General features: G+C 47.8%; 1 protein-coding gene and 1 long non-coding RNA gene across 3 annotated transcripts in view; one reads left to right on the plus strand and one right to left on the minus strand.

Moving 5' to 3' along the window:
- LOC310750783 overlaps positions 1–21,337 on the minus strand; it is a 287,025-nt gene that overhangs the window by 244,183 nt on the left and 21,505 nt on the right. The window lies entirely within an intron of this gene.
- PKNOX2 (PBX/knotted 1 homeobox 2) overlaps positions 11,331–21,337 on the plus strand; it is a 432,656-nt gene continuing 422,649 nt past the window's right edge. For both annotated transcript variants that reach the window (XM_083588791.1, XM_083588795.1), the window contains exon 1: positions 11,331–11,446. The gene's annotated coding sequence lies outside the window, so the exon portion shown is untranslated. The remainder of the gene's footprint in view (positions 11,447–21,337) is intronic.

Consider the following 21,337-nt stretch of genomic DNA (forward strand, 5'->3'; position numbering starts at 1 on the left):
CTTTGACATCTGATGGGAGGGCGTTCCACAGGGCAGGTGCCACCACCAAGAAGGCCCTCTGCCTGGTTCCCTGTGACCTTACTTCTCACAGTGAGGGAACCACCAGAAGGCCCTCGGCGCTGGACCTCAGTGTCCGGGCAGAACGATGGGGGTGGAGACGCTCCTTCAGGTATACAGGTATATTCTAAGCAAAGGTTGGATGGCCATCTGTCATGGATACTTTAGTTGAGATTACTGTGTTGCCGGGGGTTGGACTAGATGACCCCTAGGTCCCTTCCAACCCTTCCATTCTGTTCTACAATTCTCTGTGCACCATCTTGAGCTCCTTGGGGAGAAACAAGGTGGGATATAAAAGCAATAAATGGATTCTATGACGATCGCCTATGAAGATCCAGACATTTGTGTGTAAGAGGGGATGATTCACTGCACAGAGTGAGCAGATACTTGCCAAAGCTCAGTGACAGAGCAAATTTATACAGTGGTACCTCGGGTTAAGTACTTAATTTGTTCCGGAGGTACGTTCTTAACCTGAAACTGTACTTAACCTGAAGCACCACTTTAGCTAATGGGGCCTCCTGCTGCTGCTGCGCCACCAGAGCACGATTGCTGTTCTCATCCTGAAGCAAAGTTCTTAACCTGAGGTACTATTTCTGGGTTAGCGGAGTCTGTAACATGAAGCATATGTAACCTGAAGCGTATGTAACCCGAGGTACCACTGTATATGTATACAGTGGTACCTTGGTTCTCAAACTTAAACCGTTCCAGAAGTCTGTTCCAAAACCAAAGGGTTCCAAAACCAAGGCTCACTTTCCCATAGAAAGAAATACAAAATGGATTAATCCGTTCCAGACTTTTAAAAACAGCCCCTAAAGCAGCAATTTAACATGAATTTTACTATCTAACGAGACCATTGCTCCATAAAATGAAAGCAATAAACAACGTACTGCAATCAATCCATCAGTAGCTGAACTGGGTTCCACACAGTCACAAGAAACAAAACAAAAAGCTGCAAAAACAAAAATGCAAAATAAATAGCAAAAACAGACAGACCTCAGCGTAAAACTCAAAACAGAAGCATAACACTCAAAACAAGAGTTCGCAAACTGGAACACTTCCTTCTGGGTTTGCAGTATTTGGGTTCTAAGTTGTTTGAGTGCCAAGGCGTTTGAGAACCAAGGTACCACTGTATACATTGGCAATGTACTGGGTTCAGTCCAGATTGGGCTGGAAGGGACCCCTGCCTGAAACCTCAGAGAGCTACAGCCAGTCCTGACCTAGATGGACCAACCCCCCCCTGCCATTTTATGAGTACCCTCCAGAATAAATCTGTACTCGGTAGATGTGCTGGTTTTTACACAGCATGCAACCTGAAATGGGAGCCTCAGCATCGCTTGAGATGTCACAGATAGACAAAAGAAGACCCACAAAGAAAGCTGTAGGTTTAGTGTGGGTATGTCTCCTACTTTACAGAGCACGATCCTCTTTTTGGAAAGCTGTTTGGTGCAAGTCTGGCTTAAAGATAAGTACCGTATTTTTCGCTCCATAAGACACACCTTTTCCCTCCCAAAAATTAAGGGGAAATGTGTGTGTGTCTTATGGAGTGAATGCAGGGGGGAGGCAGGTGGGAAAAGCCCCCAAGAGCCACACACAAACTCCGCGCAGCTCTTGCGGGCTTTTCCGCGGGAGGGAGAAGCGACTGACGCGGCCAGTCAGTCCCTTCTCCCTCCTCGTAGTAAAGCCCACAGGAGCCGCACACTCTTTAAAGCAGCTCTGGGGTAGCCCTTGAATCTTCTGCAGGGCAGCAGGATGAAGGCTCCCCGCTGCCCTGCGGAGGCTTCGCGGGCCACCCCAGAAGCCAGAACAGCTAGAGAGAGTGCTGCGCAGCACTCCCTATTGCTGTTTTAGCTTCTGCCTTAGCTGCGCAAAGCCTCCGCAGGGCAGCGGGGAGCCTTCATCCCACTGCCCTGCAGAGGCGTCATGCGACTATCCCGGGCTTTTGCGGGAGGTGGGGGAAGGGACAGGGTGAGGCTCTCTCACTTCCCCCACCTCCCGAAAAAGCCCCCAAGAGCCGCGCTCCCTTTCATGAGCCGCGTGGAGTGTGTGTGTGGCTCTTGGGGGCTTTTCCCCAAGGAGGGAGAAGGCCAGCCCGTCAGTGATGGGCTGTCCTTCTCCCTCCTCGGGAAAAAGCCTGCAAGCGCCGCACACATGCTCCATGCGGCTCGTGAAAGGGAGCGCTGAGCAGAGCCTGGGATGCAAACAGGCTCTGCTCAGCGCTCCCTTTAAATAATATTTTTTTTCTTGAATTCCCCCTCTAAAAACTAGGTGCGCCTTATGGTCAGGTGCGCCTTATGGAGCGAAAAATACGCTAACTGTAAGAAGGGAAAGCAAGAGGGACCTTGAAATAAGCTGGTCAGTGGTGGGCAGCTGGACAGCAGACCAAGGAGGCATACAGATCACCTGGTCAAATATACATGATTTCTTTTTTTTTTTTTAACAATCTCTTTATTAATTTCATACACATACATACATACACACATATACATATACATTTACATCAATGTTAAAAGAAAAAGAAAAAGGAAAGAGAAAAAATCAAAGAAGAACAAAATTGGAACGTAAGTATAAGTATAAATACATAAGAAAAATACCCGAAAAAGGAGAAAATAATAATGTTAATACTAATGATAATGATAATGACGCTTAAATAACACTTAAAAATGTTAGACATCTAAATCACGTGCGACCTACTCCGATTCTCCACTTCAGTACTTGTTCCTCTCCTTTGTTTCTTTAGAACTTCAAATGACTTTCTCTTCTTTTTTCTATTCGACCCCCTACTAACTTCCCTCCCCCCTGGTTTCAGGCTTCTTAATATCAGCTATTTAACTCTCTGCAGTTGATTTTTAAATTTATATACACATCTATATACACATCGTGAGATTTATATCAAATCCGCTATAGTCTTAAAATTTCTATATTTCCCTTCTATATACACCAAGAATTTGTTCCAGTCATTCACAAACTTTGCCTTCTTTTGATTTCTAATTCTTTGTGTTAATTTTGCTAGACTTACAAATTCAAATAATTTTATTTGCCACTCTTCTATTGTTGGGGTATTTTGACTCTTCCAATTTTGGGCTATTAACAATCTGGCCGCCGTCGTAGCGTACTGAAATAACACTTTGTCCTCTTTTTTAATCTCGTCCCCCACAATTCCTAGTAGAAATGCTTCTGGGCGTTTGGGAAATGTATATTTAAATATTTTTTTCATTTCGTTATAAATAAGCTCCCAATATTTCTTCATTTCCTCGCATGTCCACCACATGTGGAGGAAATTGCCTTCTTTGGTTCTACACTTCCAGCAGTTCTTATTACTGGTTTTGTACATTTTCCCCAGCTTTGCTGGGGTGATGTACCACCTATACATCATCTTTTCCAAGTTCTCCCTCAGTGATACACATGCTGTGAATTTCATTCCACTAGACCATAGTTCATACCATCTGTCGTATTCTATATTATATCCCAAGTCCATAGCCCACCTTGTCATAACCCCTTTTATTTCCTCATCTTTCGTATCCCATTCTAAAAGTATATTATACATTTTTGATAATATTTTATTTTTGCCTTCAATTATCTCTATCTGGAACTTTGATTTTTTTTCGTTCATACCTATCTTTTTGTCCACTGTCCATATCGCATTTATTTGATGGTATTGAATCCAACCCGAAAGCTCGTTCTTCAAATCTTCATATGTTCTCATCCTCCATCCATTTTCCGTCTTTGTTAATAACTCCTCATATGTTAATCTTTTACCCTCCATATTGGCCTTTTTTATTATCAGCATATCCATTGGGGATAGCCACCAAGGTGTTTTCCATTCTAAAAGTTTTTTGTTTCTCTCCCACACTTCTAAAAGAGGGCCCCTGATGATATGATTCGAGAATCCCTTATGAATCTTTTCTTTACCTTGCCACAAATAGGAGTGCCAGCAAATATACATGATTTCTATTCAAATTATGTTATTCCTAAATTTGTACCTGTACATCAAATGAGCATATGCAAACTTTGGGGTGATGCTTTCCCTCTTTTTGCTTGTGTGGGTCATGTTGTAAGAGGCTACCTTTATTCGTGATGCTGAAAGAAACCTGTCTGATCATTCTGCACAGAAACAGCCAGGGTGCAGGCAGAGGCTAATAACATTTGAGGGCAGCCGCTTGGCAAAGTGTGCCCTGGAAAATAAATAGCCAAAATAAAAACAATTTCTGGCACGCTTTCCCCACAAATGGCTGCTTGTCCTTCCTCCCACATGCCTTCTGTTGTCTTTCTCTTCCTTCTTCTTCTTTCAGTGTCACATAATCAAAGGTGGGTCGTTTTGTTGTTGTTGTTTTTTGTGGGGGTCTTATAGTGGACCATATGGTGGCTTTGCTAGTCCAACAGATGTATTCTTTTGAAGGAAGCCAGTGACCCAGCAAACCCCATCAACACAAATCATTATTAATTGCATCAAGAAAACTCACCTTTAGCTCCTTATACACGCAAATATATTTTGCAGCTTCTCGCTGCAGGCAGGGAAAGGCTGTACTTTTGGCCTTCCAGAAATGCTTGGCCTTTGGGTTTGTTCACCCTTGCCAGCTGGTTGAGGGTGATGGCAGTTGTGGTTCCACAACATCTCGAAGGCTCACAAGTTCCCACTTAACAGCAGCCCATCACATGACGCTTTCTCCACAAATTAGTACTGTTTCAGAAAAGGCTTGAGCATACTATAAAGAGATCATTTATTGGGCCTGGTGTTTTTAGCCAAGCAGGTTTGGTCAGAGAGCACAATGTCCCATGATAAACTCTTCAGGGACCACCTGTCAATGGTGGGAATGGTCAAAAGGCTGGCGTGGTCACACTTTCAGACACACACAAGTGAGGGAATCGCACGTCTACATGCACACAATCCCCCCCCCAATGCTTACAGGCTCACAGTAGACTCTCTTTCTCTCTCACACACAAAGACCCCCCCCCCCACATACTAACTCAGGAAGCCAGTGTGGTGTAGTAGTTAAGAGCGGTAGACTCATAATCTGGTGAACTGGGTTCGATTCCCTGCTCCTCCACATGCAGCTGTTGGGTGACCTTGGGCTAGTCACACTTCTCTGAAGTCTCTCAGCCTCACTCACCTCACAGAGTGTTTGTTGTGGGGGAAGAAGGGAAAGGAGAATGTTAGCCGCTTTGAGACTCCTTCAGGTAGTGATAAAGCGGGATATCAAATCCAAACGCTGCTTCTTCTTCTCATGCGCCATTTTCCTCATTCTCTCTCTCTCTCTCTCTCTCTTTCTGGCACACATGCAGCAAAGTATAATCATAAAATGGCAAAGTATTTACTAATCAAACTTTTGCAGAACGTTTAGGGTGCTCACCAATGTTAGCCATACTAAGAGTAGACCCATTGAAATCAACGGGCCTAGATAACGTCAGTCTATTGATTTCATTTGGTTTGTTCTGAGTAAGTTGGGAGATTACGGGTTAACTTCTAGAGGACCATGAATCCATCCTTGTGATAGTTGAGGTTTGTTGTCTCTTGTCACCCTTTTTTACTTTACTCTACTTAAAAAAAAAGACCCCCCCCAAAAAACCCCACTGCTGCTGAAGCAATAATATCTAATGAGGTGAGCGCTGTTATCTTCTTGCTGCCAACTGCCTCGCAGTGGTGGGAGGTATTTAGCTGACCCGAGAAGAAGTCAAGGGTGGCTAATGGTCCATTAAGAAGCATTTTCAAATTAGGATTATAATCCATCTCAACATTAAAAAAAAAAAAGCAGCAGAAATGTTTCAAGTTATCTGGTTCCTTAATTGCATCTTCGAAAAAAGAAAGAAAGAAATTGGCAGGAAATTAACATGAGCAAATGGCTCCGAATTTGACCAATTGTGCTGCTCTCTGCTTTAAACCACAGAGCTAGAATAATGAGAGATCGAGTCCCTTCCCCTTCAAAATATGAAAACAGCCAGTGTATTATTATTCTTTGCTAATGGATGCAGACTTGGAGCTATTTACATGGTGTAAGCCATTTTAAAATGAGCCCACAAAACATAACTGTATGATCACTCCCCGCTTTCTAAGTTTGAAATTTTCTACATAATTCAGTAGATAATTCTTACTTCATAATTTTATTCAAAGAGGGCCTAATCCACTGTTCTCCATCTGCTAGTTGCAAGGGCTCTTGTGCTAGCAGACAGGTTAGTTTGAGGCCTCACCTGCACTAAAATTTAAATTTAAAGCAGTATCAAAACACTTTAAACAGTCATGGCTTCTTCGAAAGAATCCTGGGAGCTGTCATCTGTTAAGGGTGCTGAGAGGTGTTAGGTAAAGGTAAAGGGACCCCTGACCATTAGGTCCAGTTGGGGACGACTCTGGGGTTGCGGCGCTCATCTCGCTTTACTGGCCGAGGGAGCCGGCGTACAGCTTCCAGGTCGTGCTTTCGAACTGCTAGGTTGGCAGGAGCAGGGACCGAGCAACGGGAACTCACCCCGTCACGGGGATTTGAACCGCCGACCTTCCGATTGGCAAGCCCTAGGCTCAGTGGTTACGGTTCAAATCCCCATGACGGGGTGAGCTCCCGCTGCTTGGTCCCAGCTCCTGCCCACCTAGCAGTTCGAAAGCACCCCAAAAAGTGCAAGTAGATAAATAGGTACCGCTCCAGTGGGAAGATAAACGGCGTTTCCATGTGCTGCTCTGTTTTTGCCAGAAGCGGCTTAGTCATGCTGGCCACATGACCTGGAAAAACTGTTTGCGGACAAACGCCGGCTCCCTCGGCCTGTAAAGCAAGATGAGCGCCGTAACCCCAGAGTCATTCACAACTGGACTTAACTGTCAGGGGTCCTTTACCTTTTTATTCCCTCTCCCAAAGCAACAGTTTTCAGAGTAGTTTAACAATCAGTCCTTTCCCTCAGGAAACTCTGGGAAACTGCAGCTCTGAGAGGATATAAGGTCTCTTCTACACAGAATACCTGTTGTGCTCTGTATCTGATCTTCCCACTGCTAATCTCTTCTGCACAGAATCCCTGTCCCTTTTTGATTCTGGTCCACCTATTGCTGCAACTCCAGATCATAACTTTAAAAAAAGTTGTTCTAGAGTAGAGCTGCCAAGTTTTTTGTTTTTGTTTTAACTGGCCTTTTCTCCATAGGCCAATAACAGCAGGCTGATGCATCGACAGGAGCAGGTGCTTACATTTAGCTCTGTGTAATGAAAAGCTTCATTCACTGATGTCTGCAGAGCAAACTGCTTTGATGTCTTTACAAGTAGGAACTGCAACAAAATGTTGCAGCACCGAGTGATCCGGTTTAGGGTGCCAGTCAGCCAGCCATGCCCCTTTCCAGAGTGTTCCATTCCACCCTTTCGCATTTCCATCCTGCCTCCAGTGCTGCTTCCCCCCCCCCCAAAGGGTGTTTGTTTTGTACTTTTACAAACTTTGGGGGTTCCGTCTTGTTCCTGGATGGTTTGATTTTGGCTGCATAGGGAACAGAACTCCTAGGACTGAATCTGCTACTTGCATGCAACCATCACCATCACCATCAAAACGTCTGTTTTTCTATTGTGCAAAAACTATGGAGGCTTAACAAAATCAAAATACAAAACTAAGTTTTAAAACAACAACACTACAGCCACAGAAATGGCATTGCAATGATAAATGCAATATATAAAAGCAACTATAGTAAATGTACAGGCAATAGCAACTAGCTGGCAACAAAGGCATACAATTACTTGTGAGTAGGACTTATTAAACACAGTAAGATTTGCATAGGGCTGTGTTGTAAGGTGCCCATTAAATGCAGAAGAAGGAGCCAGGTATCTTGGCAACGCTGTCCTAGTGGGGTTATTGCGACCTTCTTTTCGCTAATATCAAGACCAGGGGAAACTGAAATAATATTTTAGGAAGCAGTTAAATGTCCATCATGCTCACCGAAGAGCCCTGCTGCTCTAAGAGAGATGTTTGCTTTTCAGGAGAGCTGGTTGTTTTTGGAGAAGAGAGTCATGAAAGAGCTGAGATGACTTTGCAGAGTTTCCCTTGTGCCTATTGGCAGGGAGAGGGAATTTTAACAGCCAATTTGTCAGAGCATGTAGAGTGGAAGGGTGGGTGGGTGGGTGGGGGACAGGAATGTATCTTTAGAAAGCGTTTTAAGAACAGGATTTTTAAAAAAATGCATGGCAGACAGGATGAAGAATAGAACTGGCACGAATCATGGCAGACCTATGTGCTGCTTTGTGCCGTGGTGTTCATGCGCATGGATTTTCGGCACTAGGAACAAGATGCAGCCTCAGGTGCTACTCAGGGACTTATTGGGATTGTGGAAAGGGCAATGAATGACAAAAACCCCAGAAACTAGCACGAGCACTGTTTTAATAAGGTATATTCAAAAGGCAAAAATCTGGACATTCGAAAATGGAAGTTGCAACAAACTGCTGCAGTACATCTCCACTCATTCTCAGGGTTTAAGGGTACCGACCATTCCTCTGGGATGCTATAATTAGGGGCTGAAGCATGCCAATTCACAGCCCACTTCCCTCATCAGTTTCTCTTTAGTCACTCAATTCAACATCACACTGATTTGGGAGGATTTATGTCCCTTTTTGGGATGCAGGTGGCGCTGTGGGTTAAATCACAGAGCCTAGGACTTGCCGATCAGAAGGTCAGCGGTTTGAATCCCCGCAATGGGGTGAGCTCCCGTTGCTTGGTCCCTGCTCCTGCCAACCTAGCAGTTCGAAAGCACGTCAAAGCGCAAGTAGATAAATAGGTACCACTCTGGCGGGAAGGTAAACGGCATTTCCGTGCACTGCTCTGGTTCGCCAGAAGCGGCTTAGTCATGTTGGCCACATGACCCGGAAGCTGTACGGCGGCTCCCTTGGCCAATAAAGCGAAATGAGCGCCGCAACCCCAGAGTTGGTCACGGCTGGACCTAATGGTCAGGGGTCCCTTTACCTTTACCTATGTCCCTTTTTGGGTAGTTCTAGAATATTACTTTTTTAAAAAAATCACACTTCTCCAAAATTTTGAGCACCCTGAAGTGTGTTGATACCTTTTGTTTTTCTGTCCCATTTTGGTTCCATTGCTTTTGCAAGGAAGCGTCAAGATTCCCTATTAGAAGGAATGAGAGGGGCATTATTTTGCGGTGACAGCTGGAATGCAAAATAGTTTTATTTCCATAAGATGGGCTGTAGCTCAGTGGTTGAGTTTTCATGCAGAAGGTCCCAGCGTCAATCCCTGGCATTTCCAGGTAGGGCTGGGAGAGATCTCTGTCTGAAATGCAAGACAGCAGCTGCCAGTCGGTGTAGACAGCACTGAGCTAGATGGACCCAATAGTCTGACTTCGTACAAGGCATCTTCTGATGTCCCATGCAAGTATGCATAGGAATGCAGTAAGTTAGTTATGCAAAACTCTTGTTTTGTTTTGTTTTGGTGGTGGTAAGAGCAACAATAACAGTATTTGCCACTAGCCCAAAGTTTTGTAACATAGTACTCCTGGTTCATACCAGACACTGCAAGACAGGACACTGGTCATGCAGGAAACACAAGGAGTGGAATCTAGCTGGAAGAAAGATACAGTTGCTTGTGTTTTCCCCACAGCTCCGCAAGCATGGCTGAAATTAAATTAAATACAAAACTCTTGTTAAAAGGGTAGGAAGGAGAAAGACAAGCAATAAGAATGCCTGGGGATTCCTGGGTCCACATGCTGAGAAGGCTGTTGTACAGTGGTACCTCGGGTTACAGACACTTCAGGTTACAGACTCCGCTAACCCAGAAATAGTACCTTGGGTTAAGAACTTTGCTTCAGGATGAGAACAGAAATCATGCGGCCACCGCGGGAGGCCCCATTAGCTAAGGTGGTACCTCAGGTTAAGAACAGTTTCAGGTTAAGAACGGACCTCCAGAATCAATTGAGTTCTTAATCTGAGGTACCACTGTACTTCTTAGGAGGTTGCATAGAAGGCAACATTTCATCAGGTATATTTTCCCCCTATCACAGAACAGCAGTGAGCGTGAAAGTAGCACATGGTGGAATCTTTTACATGCAGCTTTTCAGTGTGCAGAGGCAGTGTCACATTTGGCCGGGGGCTGTGCACACACTATACCTTTAAAGCACATTTTGGCACGTTCTTTCCCTCAGCGAATTCTGGGCACCACAGAGTTACCTTTCCCAGAAACCCTTAACAAACTGCAGAGCCCAGAACCCCCCGAGGAAAAGGAAGGGCTGCGAATGTGCATCAAAGGTACAATGTGTACACAGACATGTGCTTCCGGGTAAACATGTACTCTTTATGCTTTTGGTCTAAAGCAGTGGTGGGAAGGGGCCTGTGGCTCTCCACATTCTGTTGGACTACAACTCCCATCATGGCTGACCATTGGCCTAGCTGGGCTGAATGATGAGTGTTGAAGTTCAACAAAATTTGGAGGGCCACAGGTTCCCCACCCCGATTTATCTGGAAGGGCAAAAGCCCCAAACCACATCGTTTTTCTTCCTCCCCTACCTCCCAAAATATCCCAGCCTATTTCTGTTTCCAAAGAACTGTAATAATATCACGAAAGATTTGAGCAGGGCTGTCACTGATTGAAGAATTTTAATTGATTGATCTTCTGCCTTCTGACAGATTAATTGTTAATTAAATTTAAATAAATTTGCATATTTCCAAAAACCTCGGTACTGTGGCCTTTTTAAACAGAGGCAGGGAAGGGAGTGTAAGATAATTGCCAATTTTAACGAACAAAAGCTACCAACAAGTGGTTATGTTATTTTCCCCATTCCCTCTCGCAGCAACTGGAAGAAAGAGAACAGCTTTGGGACTCACTCTTCGGTAAAAATACAGGCGGGGTGGAGGCAACCAGCCAGCATTAAAATCCAGTTTCTCCTAGTCCTGTGTGCCCTTTTCAGAAACCTCAACGTGCAGGAATCCGCCGGAATCAGGGCAGGCAGTGCTGTGCAGTTTAGTGCACAGAAACCGATAAGTTGGCAACTCTTTAAGCCGCAACATCCCTCCAGAACTGGAGCAAGAAGAACTACCAAGGATTTTCTTCCGGCAAGCCGCACCTGCCGGATTGTGCCCCTTCCTTCCCTCAAAGTAGAGAGCTAGAGACGCCCTGTTTTGGGACCCACTGGGAGAGCATCTCTAGACGCCAGCAGGCAAAAAGCTCTGGGAAAGGATCTCCTCTTAGCAGCGGAGGCGGCCGCTTGAAAGGCGAGCGAGTCCGCTAGGGGGAGACAAGCCGGCTGGGAGCGCGAGTGCGCGCGGGTGCGCGCTTCGCCTGTCGAGCACCAGCGCTCGGGGCCGGGCTGGGGGCGGTGCGCGGGCGGCAGGAGGAGGTGTGCCCGTCGAGGGCGGGGCCGGGCTGACGCGCGGCAGGGCCAGGCAGTGAGTATAGGCTGCGCTGTCAGGCCGGTGTCAGTCTGATGAAGATTGGCATGCAGGTAAGCTGTCATTCAGGGAGCCGAGTCGCGGCGCGTCGCAGACTCGCAGGGGCGGGCAAAGCGGGCTCTGCGCTCGCAGCAGCAGCAGCAGCAACAGCAGCAGCTGCTCCCGCCGCTGTGCTTGCAGCTGGCTGGGCAGCAGGCACCGGCCACGAGCCAGGCTTGCGAGCAGGGGAGAGAAAGGGGGCACGCGGGGGCTTTCCGTGCAGCGCCGTCGGGGAGACGCCCCCCGGTTTCTCTTTTCCTCCCTCCTCCTTCTCCCGAGCCAGGGACTTTGGCTGAGCTCTGAGCCTTTGACGGGCAGGACAACCGAGCAGCCGGCGGGGGCGGGGGGGGAGTGGTAACGGACGGAGGGAGGACGACTTTCGTGGGGGGACAAAGCGGGCTTGGTGGGGACGGTGCCGTCGAGGAGGAGAGAGGTGGAAAGGACTCTGTGAGGATGTGTTTGGAGACGGGCGGGCGGGCGTCTTTCTGGGTTCCTCTGCAGGTGCGAGGCTCGGTGGAGCGGCGGTGGGGTGTTTGGGGAGAGGCAGGCGCCCAGAGATCTCCCGAAGCTGTCGAAGGCGCAAGAACTGGGTCCGGAGGCGCAAAGGGGACCCTCCAAGGCCGAGTGGAATGTGGGGAGGGGGGGGAGAGAGACTGGCATGGGGTTCTAGGGGGCGGAGATAGGAAGGGGTGAGGAGAGGCGCGAGATGCGGAAGGTTTGCGGGGCTGCCTTTTGGAGGCGAGGCTGGCGGAACCGCAAAGTTGAGAGAGGACGGGTCGGGAAAGGAGAGAAGAGGGGTCGAGGAGATAGAGACTCGACTTCTGGAGGCTGTGCGGGGTGCGGTGGCGGGAGACTAATTTGTGGGCGCTTTGAAGGTGATAGGCTTGGGGCGCGGGGAAAGAATGACCCCCCCTTTTCGTACTTTTGAGCCGCGAGCGGTGCAGGAGAAGGTTAGGGAAGCCTCGCCGGTAGCGCTCCGAGTGCCGGCAGTGGCGGAGGCGGGCTGCTTCCGAGACGCGTCGTCGTCCAACTTTTGGGATGCACCTCGGCGGGGGCTGCTTCTTCTTCTTCTTTGGAGGCAGAGTCGGGAAGAGCGCCCGGGAAGCTGCCGCTGGCTCGCTCGGGGAGCCGGGAGAACGCAGTTCGAGGTGGCGGTGTTGGGGAGAGACCCTCGCTCAGGGCGCCACGAGACTTGGCGGCCGGCGGCCTATGTGGGGGGTTTTGGAGCGTATTTTGGCGGAGCGATTGGGGAGGAGGGGGCTTGTTGGCGGATTCTTCAACGGGGCCTCGCGCCGGGCCGGAGATCCGCTGCTGGGGGGTCCCTGGGCCGAGTTGTCAGCACGGCCTGCTGAATGGAGATCCAGCCGATTGCGCGACGGGGACGGCCGGGGCTCTCCGGCTAGGGCGCGCGGCTGGCTGGCTGGCTGGCGAGGGAGCAGGTGGGGAGGAGGCGGGGGACGGCGGCGGCGCTCTGCTGGAGGGGCGCCCGAGGCAGAGGCGGCGGCCACCCCCGCCAACCTGGGCGGGGGCCCCGGTGACCGAGGCCGGGCTGGTGCCGCACGTTCAGGCAGACTTTCTCCGGCTCTCCTTTCCTGCTGGCTTGCTCCGTCTGCCGAAGAGACAAAGGGGCGCGCGTCGCTGTCGCCGCGGGGGGAGAACAGGCTGCGCTCGCTCGCTGGCTCTCTCCCCGCCCGAGCCTTGCACGACGGCAGGCGCCCGGGGACGCGAGTGGGGCCGGGGGAGCAGAGCCAGGCTTGGGCAGGGTCGCTCACCTCCTCGGGCGGCGCCCGTCTCCCGGTAGAGAAACTCCGGCCAGGCGCTCGCCGGAGAGCAGGGAGAATCGCGCTCCCGGGCTGTTCCGCCTGAGCAACAAAAAGATCTTCCTGTCTGTACGTTGCCGGCTAGGGAGTTCGTTGGCGAGCGGATCTCTTGCGCGAGGCTGCGATCCGGTCCGCGCTGCCGGTGGGAACGAGGAGCATCGTGGAACTGGGCAACCGGGGCGGGGGTGATGGGGGCGCGGACGCCTTCGCCGGGGCGCTCCGCCGACTTGGCAGACTTTCGAGGCCGTTTTCTCAAACGAAGATCCATCTATTTCTTTAAACGTCGCGAAACTGTTTTCAAGTCTCATTTCCCATCCCCCTCCGAAAAAAAACCCCACCGTCAGGAAATCGGTGGCTCTCTATTTCCCGCACCTAGGGCAGCGCTTCTGAGCAATAAACCCCTTTGAACTAGGTGGGACTTACTTCTGGGTAAACGTGGGTTGGATCCCGCTGCTGCTGCTGCGTTAGACATTATTTCGCTCCCACGATTGGGCTCTAGGCGAGTTGGTTTCGCAGGAAGTTGTTAATAAAAATTTTAAATAAATAAAACTAGTAGCACTGTGATATTATTATTTTTAAAAAGCAATATAATTTATTATTATTATTGTTGTGATCATGCTGATCCGATGATAAAAAATGCAATTATATATGTAGTTATATACAGTGTGTGTGTGTGTATATATATATGTATATATATATATATATATATATATATATATATATATATATAAAAATAATATTTCTTGTGATCATCCCCATCTGGAGAGGGTCTTCGGAGAGAGCTCTGGTCCCGGCTTATCTTCTCCCTCCCTTTGACTCGCTGGAGAGGGAACAGGAAGGCGGAGGCCGGCTTGGAAATCTGTGTTGTCGTTTTTTGAGTTGTGCGTCTCTCACCCTCGGCGTGTTTGCCTCTCTCGGCGTTTGTTATGTCTTCGATTCTCTCTCCTGTCTCTCTGTCTTCCACGCCGCCCCCCTCCCAAGACAATAGGTCATGCACACCGAGATCCCGGAGAAATAGCAATAAGTTATGAAATCTCATTGGTGCGTGGTGACCTCAAGAAATCACTTTGTTTGTTTGTTTGAGGCACGATTTAGTAAACTTCCAAGAGGGTCCAGCAGACTAACCATTCCGGTTAACAGCTCCTCTTCCTTTCCTTAGAGAACATGTCTCCGTTTCTGGGATCTGTGGTCCCGATGGGGGCTTGTTGGGCTGGCGCCGTTCATTCTTCCTTTCTCTGTCTGTCCCCCCCCCCCCTATTCCCAGCTTATTTCTCTGGCTGCCTGCGGCTGTTTTTGCCTGCATGTCAACCCCCCCCCCCAAGACCCTTGTCTGCCCTCACCTCTAAAAGGGTCCGAGAGCTGCCTTTGATGAACTCCCAAACCCAGTTGCCTCCCGAGTTCAGGAGCAAAAAAGATTGGACAAAAACACTTGCAGCAAAGCTGGTGATGAAATAAAAGGAGTGTATTGCACCATGTTTATCCCCCAGTGGGGCTGAGCAGAAGATCTGCTGGACTGGCTTTTAATAATAACTTAAAAGAAAAAGGAAAAAACACCCCCAACACCAAAGCTCCCACTTTCTCTCTTTGGCTGGATTCCTCTTCCAGCCTTTGCTCACCTGGTCTCCTCCAGTTGTAGCACAAATCAGCTGGAGGGCACTGTGTTGGGGAAGACTGAGTTAGCTTAAAGGATTTGAAATTGACTTAAGGAGAAGGGGAGTACGGTGTGGAACGTCAAGGCTAAACCAATTGTGCATAAAGGTGATTTTAAACTAAGCTGAGTTTCCTGGTCTTCACCTTGGGATATTATCAGTGTTACACTTGGGGTGCTTCTTTTCAGAGAAGCCCAAGTATAGTGACTGGAACATACTGATTAAAATCTCCCTTTAGACCATTCTCCTCCTCCTCTCCTGTCTTTCCTTATCTAGGATAGTTCCTTTCCTGCCTTCCAAAGACCTGTCATTTCTTTAACCTTAGACTTACACATTGAGGTCCTCACCCATTGAGCTTCACAGCAGCCCTGCAAAGCAGGTTAGGCCAGGGACAGTGACTGGCCCAAGGTCACACAGTTGATTTCTTACAGCTCGGCTGGGATCTGAATCTGGATCTTGCTGCTGCTTAGTCTGGCTCTTCAACGGCTACAGCACAGTGGCAAGCTCTTGCTGGCAGTTGTGCCTTGGTCTTCAAACAAGCCCTATGGAGGAAAACTCCTTGTATTTTGAAGTCTGGTTAGGTTGTGAGAGCCTGAAGATACAGCCCTGCCTGTTATCTGTATTCACCCAGCACTATCCATGCATACAGCAACCCCCAGAATTACCTGAGGGTGGGTGGGTAGTCCTCAACTCCAGAAATGTGGTTAGGACCTGGACATTTCTCAACCTTGTTGGTTTATTGCATTTATATGCTAACTTTCCTCCAAGGAACACAAGATGGCGTTCTTGTCTCCCTCTCTCCCTCTATTACCCCCACGAACAACCCTGTGAGGTAGGTTGGGCTGAGAGTTGGCCCAAGGTCACCCAGTGAGTTTCATGGTCAAGTGGGGATTTTATCCCTGGTCCTACACTCTAACTCAGATGTGGGGATTTTTTGGCCCTCCAGATGTTGGTGAACTGCATCTCTCATCTGCCCTGGGCATTTGATATGCTTACTATAGCTGATGGGCCACCAACATCTGGAGGACCAAAAGTTCCCATCTCCTGCTCTAACCAATGCACCACATGTTCCCGATGGAAATGAACTGCTGACCATTCTCCCTAATTCCCCCAACTCATCTGGGGAACGAAAGACCAATGGAAACTAACATGGAGGGAAACATGTGGATGGGAAAGAGCTTTTGGGTAGCGGCCTTCTTAAGCTAGAATGGCCTATACTTCTGTGGTAAAAATGGAATGCTTATTATTGCCCTTACAGTCTGCCTGTCTTCCAAGGAGCTCAAGGTGGTGAACCTAGTTCTCCACTCCATTTCAGTCCATCTACAGCAGGAACGACTTCCACACCAGTGAAACTGGTCAGTTTCATTGCAGACCAGAGTGGAGGGTAGACCGAGTGAAGGAAAGGGTCGGTGTGTGGATGATGCAGATGGACCAGAGTTATAGGGTTAAGGGAGTCACTGTGGACAAGAGAGAGTCTACAAAAGAGATGTCGGAGGGCTCAGATCTTGTTTGGATAGAATGCGTCTTTGGACGAGTGACAACTGCAAGGAGGGTGAAATGCAGCTGTAAATACACCTTCCTTTGTTTGCTGTACATTTATATTAACCTCATTACAAGCACAGTATTTGTGTCTCTTACGCATGTACATCAACAGCAGGGGAGAGACTTGCAATCACTTCCTTGCAGCATGTTGAAATCTGTTTGTGTCATCCCTGCTTCTAGCTCCGCCTCTCCCCCCTCCACCGCCCACAACTCAGCTCCTGCCAAAAATGTTAACTATGACAAACCAACCCCACTTCATAGTTGCAGTCAGAATAAACTGAAATAGGAGTAGTTTGTGACTGACATAACTTAACCCGATTGTAGAGTTATTTTGGAAGGTTGGAAGGTAGTGTGTGTGTGTGTGTGTGTGTGTGTGTGTGTGAGAAACCAACCAACATAGAATTCCATATCAGATTATAAAGTAGAGCTACAAAATAAGGTTGCATGGAGTCCTTGAGTGCTGGGCTTCGTAAGTCTGAAGTGTCTGGCTTCATCCATTTCAACTTTAAATTAGCCTTCATATTTTTAGAAGTTTTTAATAGGAAAAATAAATAAATATCTCAAGTAGAAATCAGACACTCTGGTGTATCCTTTCATCTGGGCCGCTGCCAAAAACAGATCTACAGCCTTGAGCCAATGAGATAGCACCAACACACTCTTGCTCCTTTATTGATCTCTGATACGAAGCTCATGGCACTATCTTGTTCTGAGCAAAGAGTATTGGTCCACCCAGCCTAGCGTTTTCTGCAGCTGACTGGCAGCAGCTCTTCAAAGGTCTTGGGGAGATATCTTGATGCCTCTGGTCCTTTCCACTGAAGATGTGAAGAATTGAATCTGGGACCTCTTACATGGAAATGTAGGCCACTGTTTGAGGGATGTATAAGGTTCATCAACATAAGCTGAACTCTGCTCCCTCCCTGCCCCATTGCTGCCCCATGCCTTTTGCTGTCTGTAGCTACCTTAACAAGACTTAAGCCTGACATAGGAAGAGCTCTGCTGCATCAGGCCAAAGGCCCAGTTAGCGCAGCGTCCTGTTCTCACTGCGGGCAGCCAGATGCCACTAGGAAACCAGTGCAACCAGCGGGAGTTGAGTGCAAGAGTGCTCTCTCTGCATTTGTGATTCCTAGCAGCCAGCATCCACAGGCCGTGGAGGTAGATCCCAGCCACAAGGCACCATGGCCTGCATCCCTGAACTTATGGGGCAATGGAGAAGCTTCTTGTGGCTCACATAGCTCAACCCAAAGCGTTTCTGTCTGCTCCTGGCTTCTTTTTAATGAGCCTCTGGAATTTAATGGCCTGGAATGAAAATGAGCTCAGTTGCACCTTGGGGAGACGTGGGTGCTATTCAAGGTCGAAGATGAAGGAAAGATGAATGTAGGGAAAGTCCTGCTGAATCTGATCAGAGATCTGTCCAGTCCAACAGCCTGTCCCCCTGCAGTGACCATGCAGGTGTCTGTGGGTACAGTAGCCCTCTCCTGATGCTGTATCCCAGACACTGGCATTCAGAGGCATGTCACCTCTGGTGCTGGTGGCAATACGCAGCCATGATGTCTGGTAGCCATTGCTAAATGAAGTCATTAGATGGTAAAGCTAATCCCCCTTTTAAATCTTCCCAAATTGGTGGCCGTCTCTCGTTGGATCTCGTGGGGCCAAATCCTACATTTCGATCTATGCTGTATGAAGAAATGCTCCCTTTTGTCTGTCCTAAAATCTATCATTCAGATTCACTGGATGACTTATGAGTGAGGGACTAAAACTGCTACCCGCTTTCTCTACATCAGGGGTCAGCAAACTTTTTCAGCAGGGGGCCAGTCCACTGTCCCTCAGACCTTGTGGGGGGGGACTATATTTTTTGGGGGGAAATGAATTAATTCCTATGCCCCACAAATAACCCAGAGATGCATTTTAAATAAAAACACACATTCTACTCATGTAAAAACAGCAGGCAGGCCCCACAAATAACTCAGAGATCCATTTTAAATAAAAGGACACATTCTACTCATGTAAAAACACGCTGATTCCTGGACCGTCCCCGGGCCAGATTTAGAAGGCGTTTGGGCCAGATCCGGCCCCCGGGCCTTAGTTTGCCTACCCATTCTCTACACCACACATATTTCTAGATATATCATCCTTGTTGAATCTACTTTCTTCTCAACTCAAAATCCCCCAATGTTCTTCATCTTTCCTCATAGGTGAGTCTCTCCGGCCCCTCGATTAATTCTACACACCTTTTTATGTGCCTGAATTTAGAGCTGTGTTTACAGACAGCTCAACAAAGCAGTTGTTCCTCTCTTAAGAACAGCTAGACTAGAGCCCAGGTAGGGAATTGGTGCCCTTATGGATGTTTTTGGACTACAACTCCCATGAGCTGCAGGCAGCATGTCCAGAAGATTTATGAACTGTGGTCCAGCATCTTGATTCCTCCACACACATCTGGATAGGTCCTGTATCCTGGTTCGTGCTAAAGAGCCTACATCACACGTGTGAAGCCTTTACCTGTGTTGTATCTCGAAACGAAAAGCGCTGACCATGCATATGGAGCTGAAGGGCCATGAAATTCAAGGGTAGCATTCTACACAGACCTCACATGTAATCTAAGGGTATGTTCACATTAGTGGCTTAAAACACAGCATGGCAATTACCAGTCTCCAGTGCTTTTGGAGATGCATGTGCATGATGTTTACATTAGAGAGGGGGCAAGACTGTCTTCACCCAACGCACATGACCTTTTTGGCTTCCCCACCCCTGCAACCCCAACTGCCCCGCCTCTTTCTGAAGTTGCCAACTGCACATGCATGCAGATGTGGCATCGTGATTAGGGCGTGGATTAGGGCTAGGACCTAGGAGATTAGGGGTCAAATCCCCACTTGGCCAAGAACCTCATTGGGTGACCCCGGGTCAACCACTGCCTCTTAGCCTGACCTACTTCACAGGGTTGTTGTGAGGATAAAAGGAGGAGAACCATGCGTGCCATCTCGAGTTCCTTGGATGAAAAGGTAGAACACAAATGCAATAAATAAATGAGAGATGAATGAACAAGACAAATACATAAAATGCCGTGGCTGTTAGGGTATGCTCACATAACCGCTCCAGTTTTCTAGTCTGATGATGATGATGATGATGATATATTTATACCCCGCCCATCTGGCTGGGTTTCCCCAGCCACTCTGGGCGGCTTCCAAAAGAATATTAAAATACAATAGTCTATTAAATACAATAGTCTGACTGAAGCCGGTTCGAGGAAAAATGCATCAAGCAGCAACATTTGTCAAGAAAATACAGGCACATGGAACCTTACGAAAGGACAATATGAGTGGATTCTCCGTGCCCTGACCACAGCAGAAAGACTGATACTGATGAATTGGGAAAATAAAAATGTGGCTCCCTTCTCCGATACAAACTCGCAGCATATGAACAACTTGCATATAAACGCAGACTTGCCGTGGACAAATTCAATGATATTTGGAATCCATTCTTACAAACACTGTAAGAGGTTAAGATCTGGTGAAGTACCACAACAACTTTGTAAAGTATGAAAAAAGAAAAGAAAATGCAGGCTCTCTATGGTTTGTTGATAGTGGTGTGTGAATGTGCCTTCAAAAACTGGGTGCAGATTAAGTGGTACTGTGAACATACCTGGAGCAGAAACAGTGGTCCACTTACAGCTGCAGCTGCCAGTATAATCTTCTTAGCTACTCTATAGGAAATAGCCACTAGAGGGGGATAAGAAGCATAGGTTTCATACTTGTTTGTTTTTAATTTTATCTATTTTTATTTTTTAAACTAGAAGCCTCACATGACTTATGCCAGGTTGAGATGTATGCATTTTCAAGTGTTTTACCCGCCTCTTTGTGTTCTATAGCCTGCTCTGCTCTCTTCCCATTTATACCATCGTATCGTCCTCTGTGCCCCTCTTGCAACAGCGCTCCTGCCTTCTCTGCATCACACACTCGTTCATGCCAACCAGGATGCCACTTTCCTGCGCGCCTGGCTGTCGCCATGCAGGCTACTGCTCCCGAGGCTTAATACAAATAGGTGCTGCAATAAAATGTAGCAATGTGGAATGCTCCTCTTCAGCGTGCCAGCCAGCCAGCCATGCCCTTTCCAGGATATTCCATTCCTCCCCTCTCCAGTTTTCATTTCCCAGCTGCTGACAGTCTGTGCCCACTGAGCCTGCTCCGTTTTCATTGGGCTGTGCCCTGTCTTATATACACATGCATTATTTGTTTTTCCCTGTTTGTACTTCTGCAAACTTTCCGTTGTGTCCAACGCTTGCCCTGCTCAGAGTAGACTTGCTAGAGCCAACTGAGGTTCATTAATTTCAAGGTTCCTCTTCTGTGCAGAGAGAGGAATGGGTTTGCAATGAATATGTAAAAATGAATAGTGTTTGTTTGTTTTTTATTCACAAATAAAAGCTTTGCAGACTTCTGATTCTAGGCTCAATTCATAAGGAACACAATTGCATCAGTGCTGCAGAGACACTTGGCACTTTGCTTCTTGATGCATCCAAAGTTTGTGTTCAAGAACAAGATGCCTGATGTATTTAAGAGGAGGGGACATAAAAGTGAAACTGTGGAAGTTGCTGATCTGTTGGAACCTGAACTTAAAGGGTTTAGATTCCCAGGGTGATCCTACACTCAGAAGCAAGCTCTGCTGGCTTCATAGGTACAGTTTTACCTCGGGTTACATACGCTTCAGGTTACAGACTCCGCTAACCCAGAAATAGTACCTCGGGTTAAGAACTTTGCTTCAGGGTGAGAACAGAAATTGTGTTCCGGCGGCGCGGCGGCAGCGGGAGGCCCCATTAGCTAAAGTGGTACCTCAGGTTAAGAACAGTTTCAGGTTAAGAACGAACCTCCAGAACGAATTAAGTTCTTAAACCGAGGTACCACTG

The sequence above is a fragment of the Podarcis filfolensis genome (genome assembly GCF_964270895.1).
Source record: "Podarcis filfolensis genome assembly, chromosome: 15".
Classification (NCBI taxonomy): Eukaryota; Metazoa; Chordata; class Lepidosauria; order Squamata; family Lacertidae; genus Podarcis; species Podarcis filfolensis.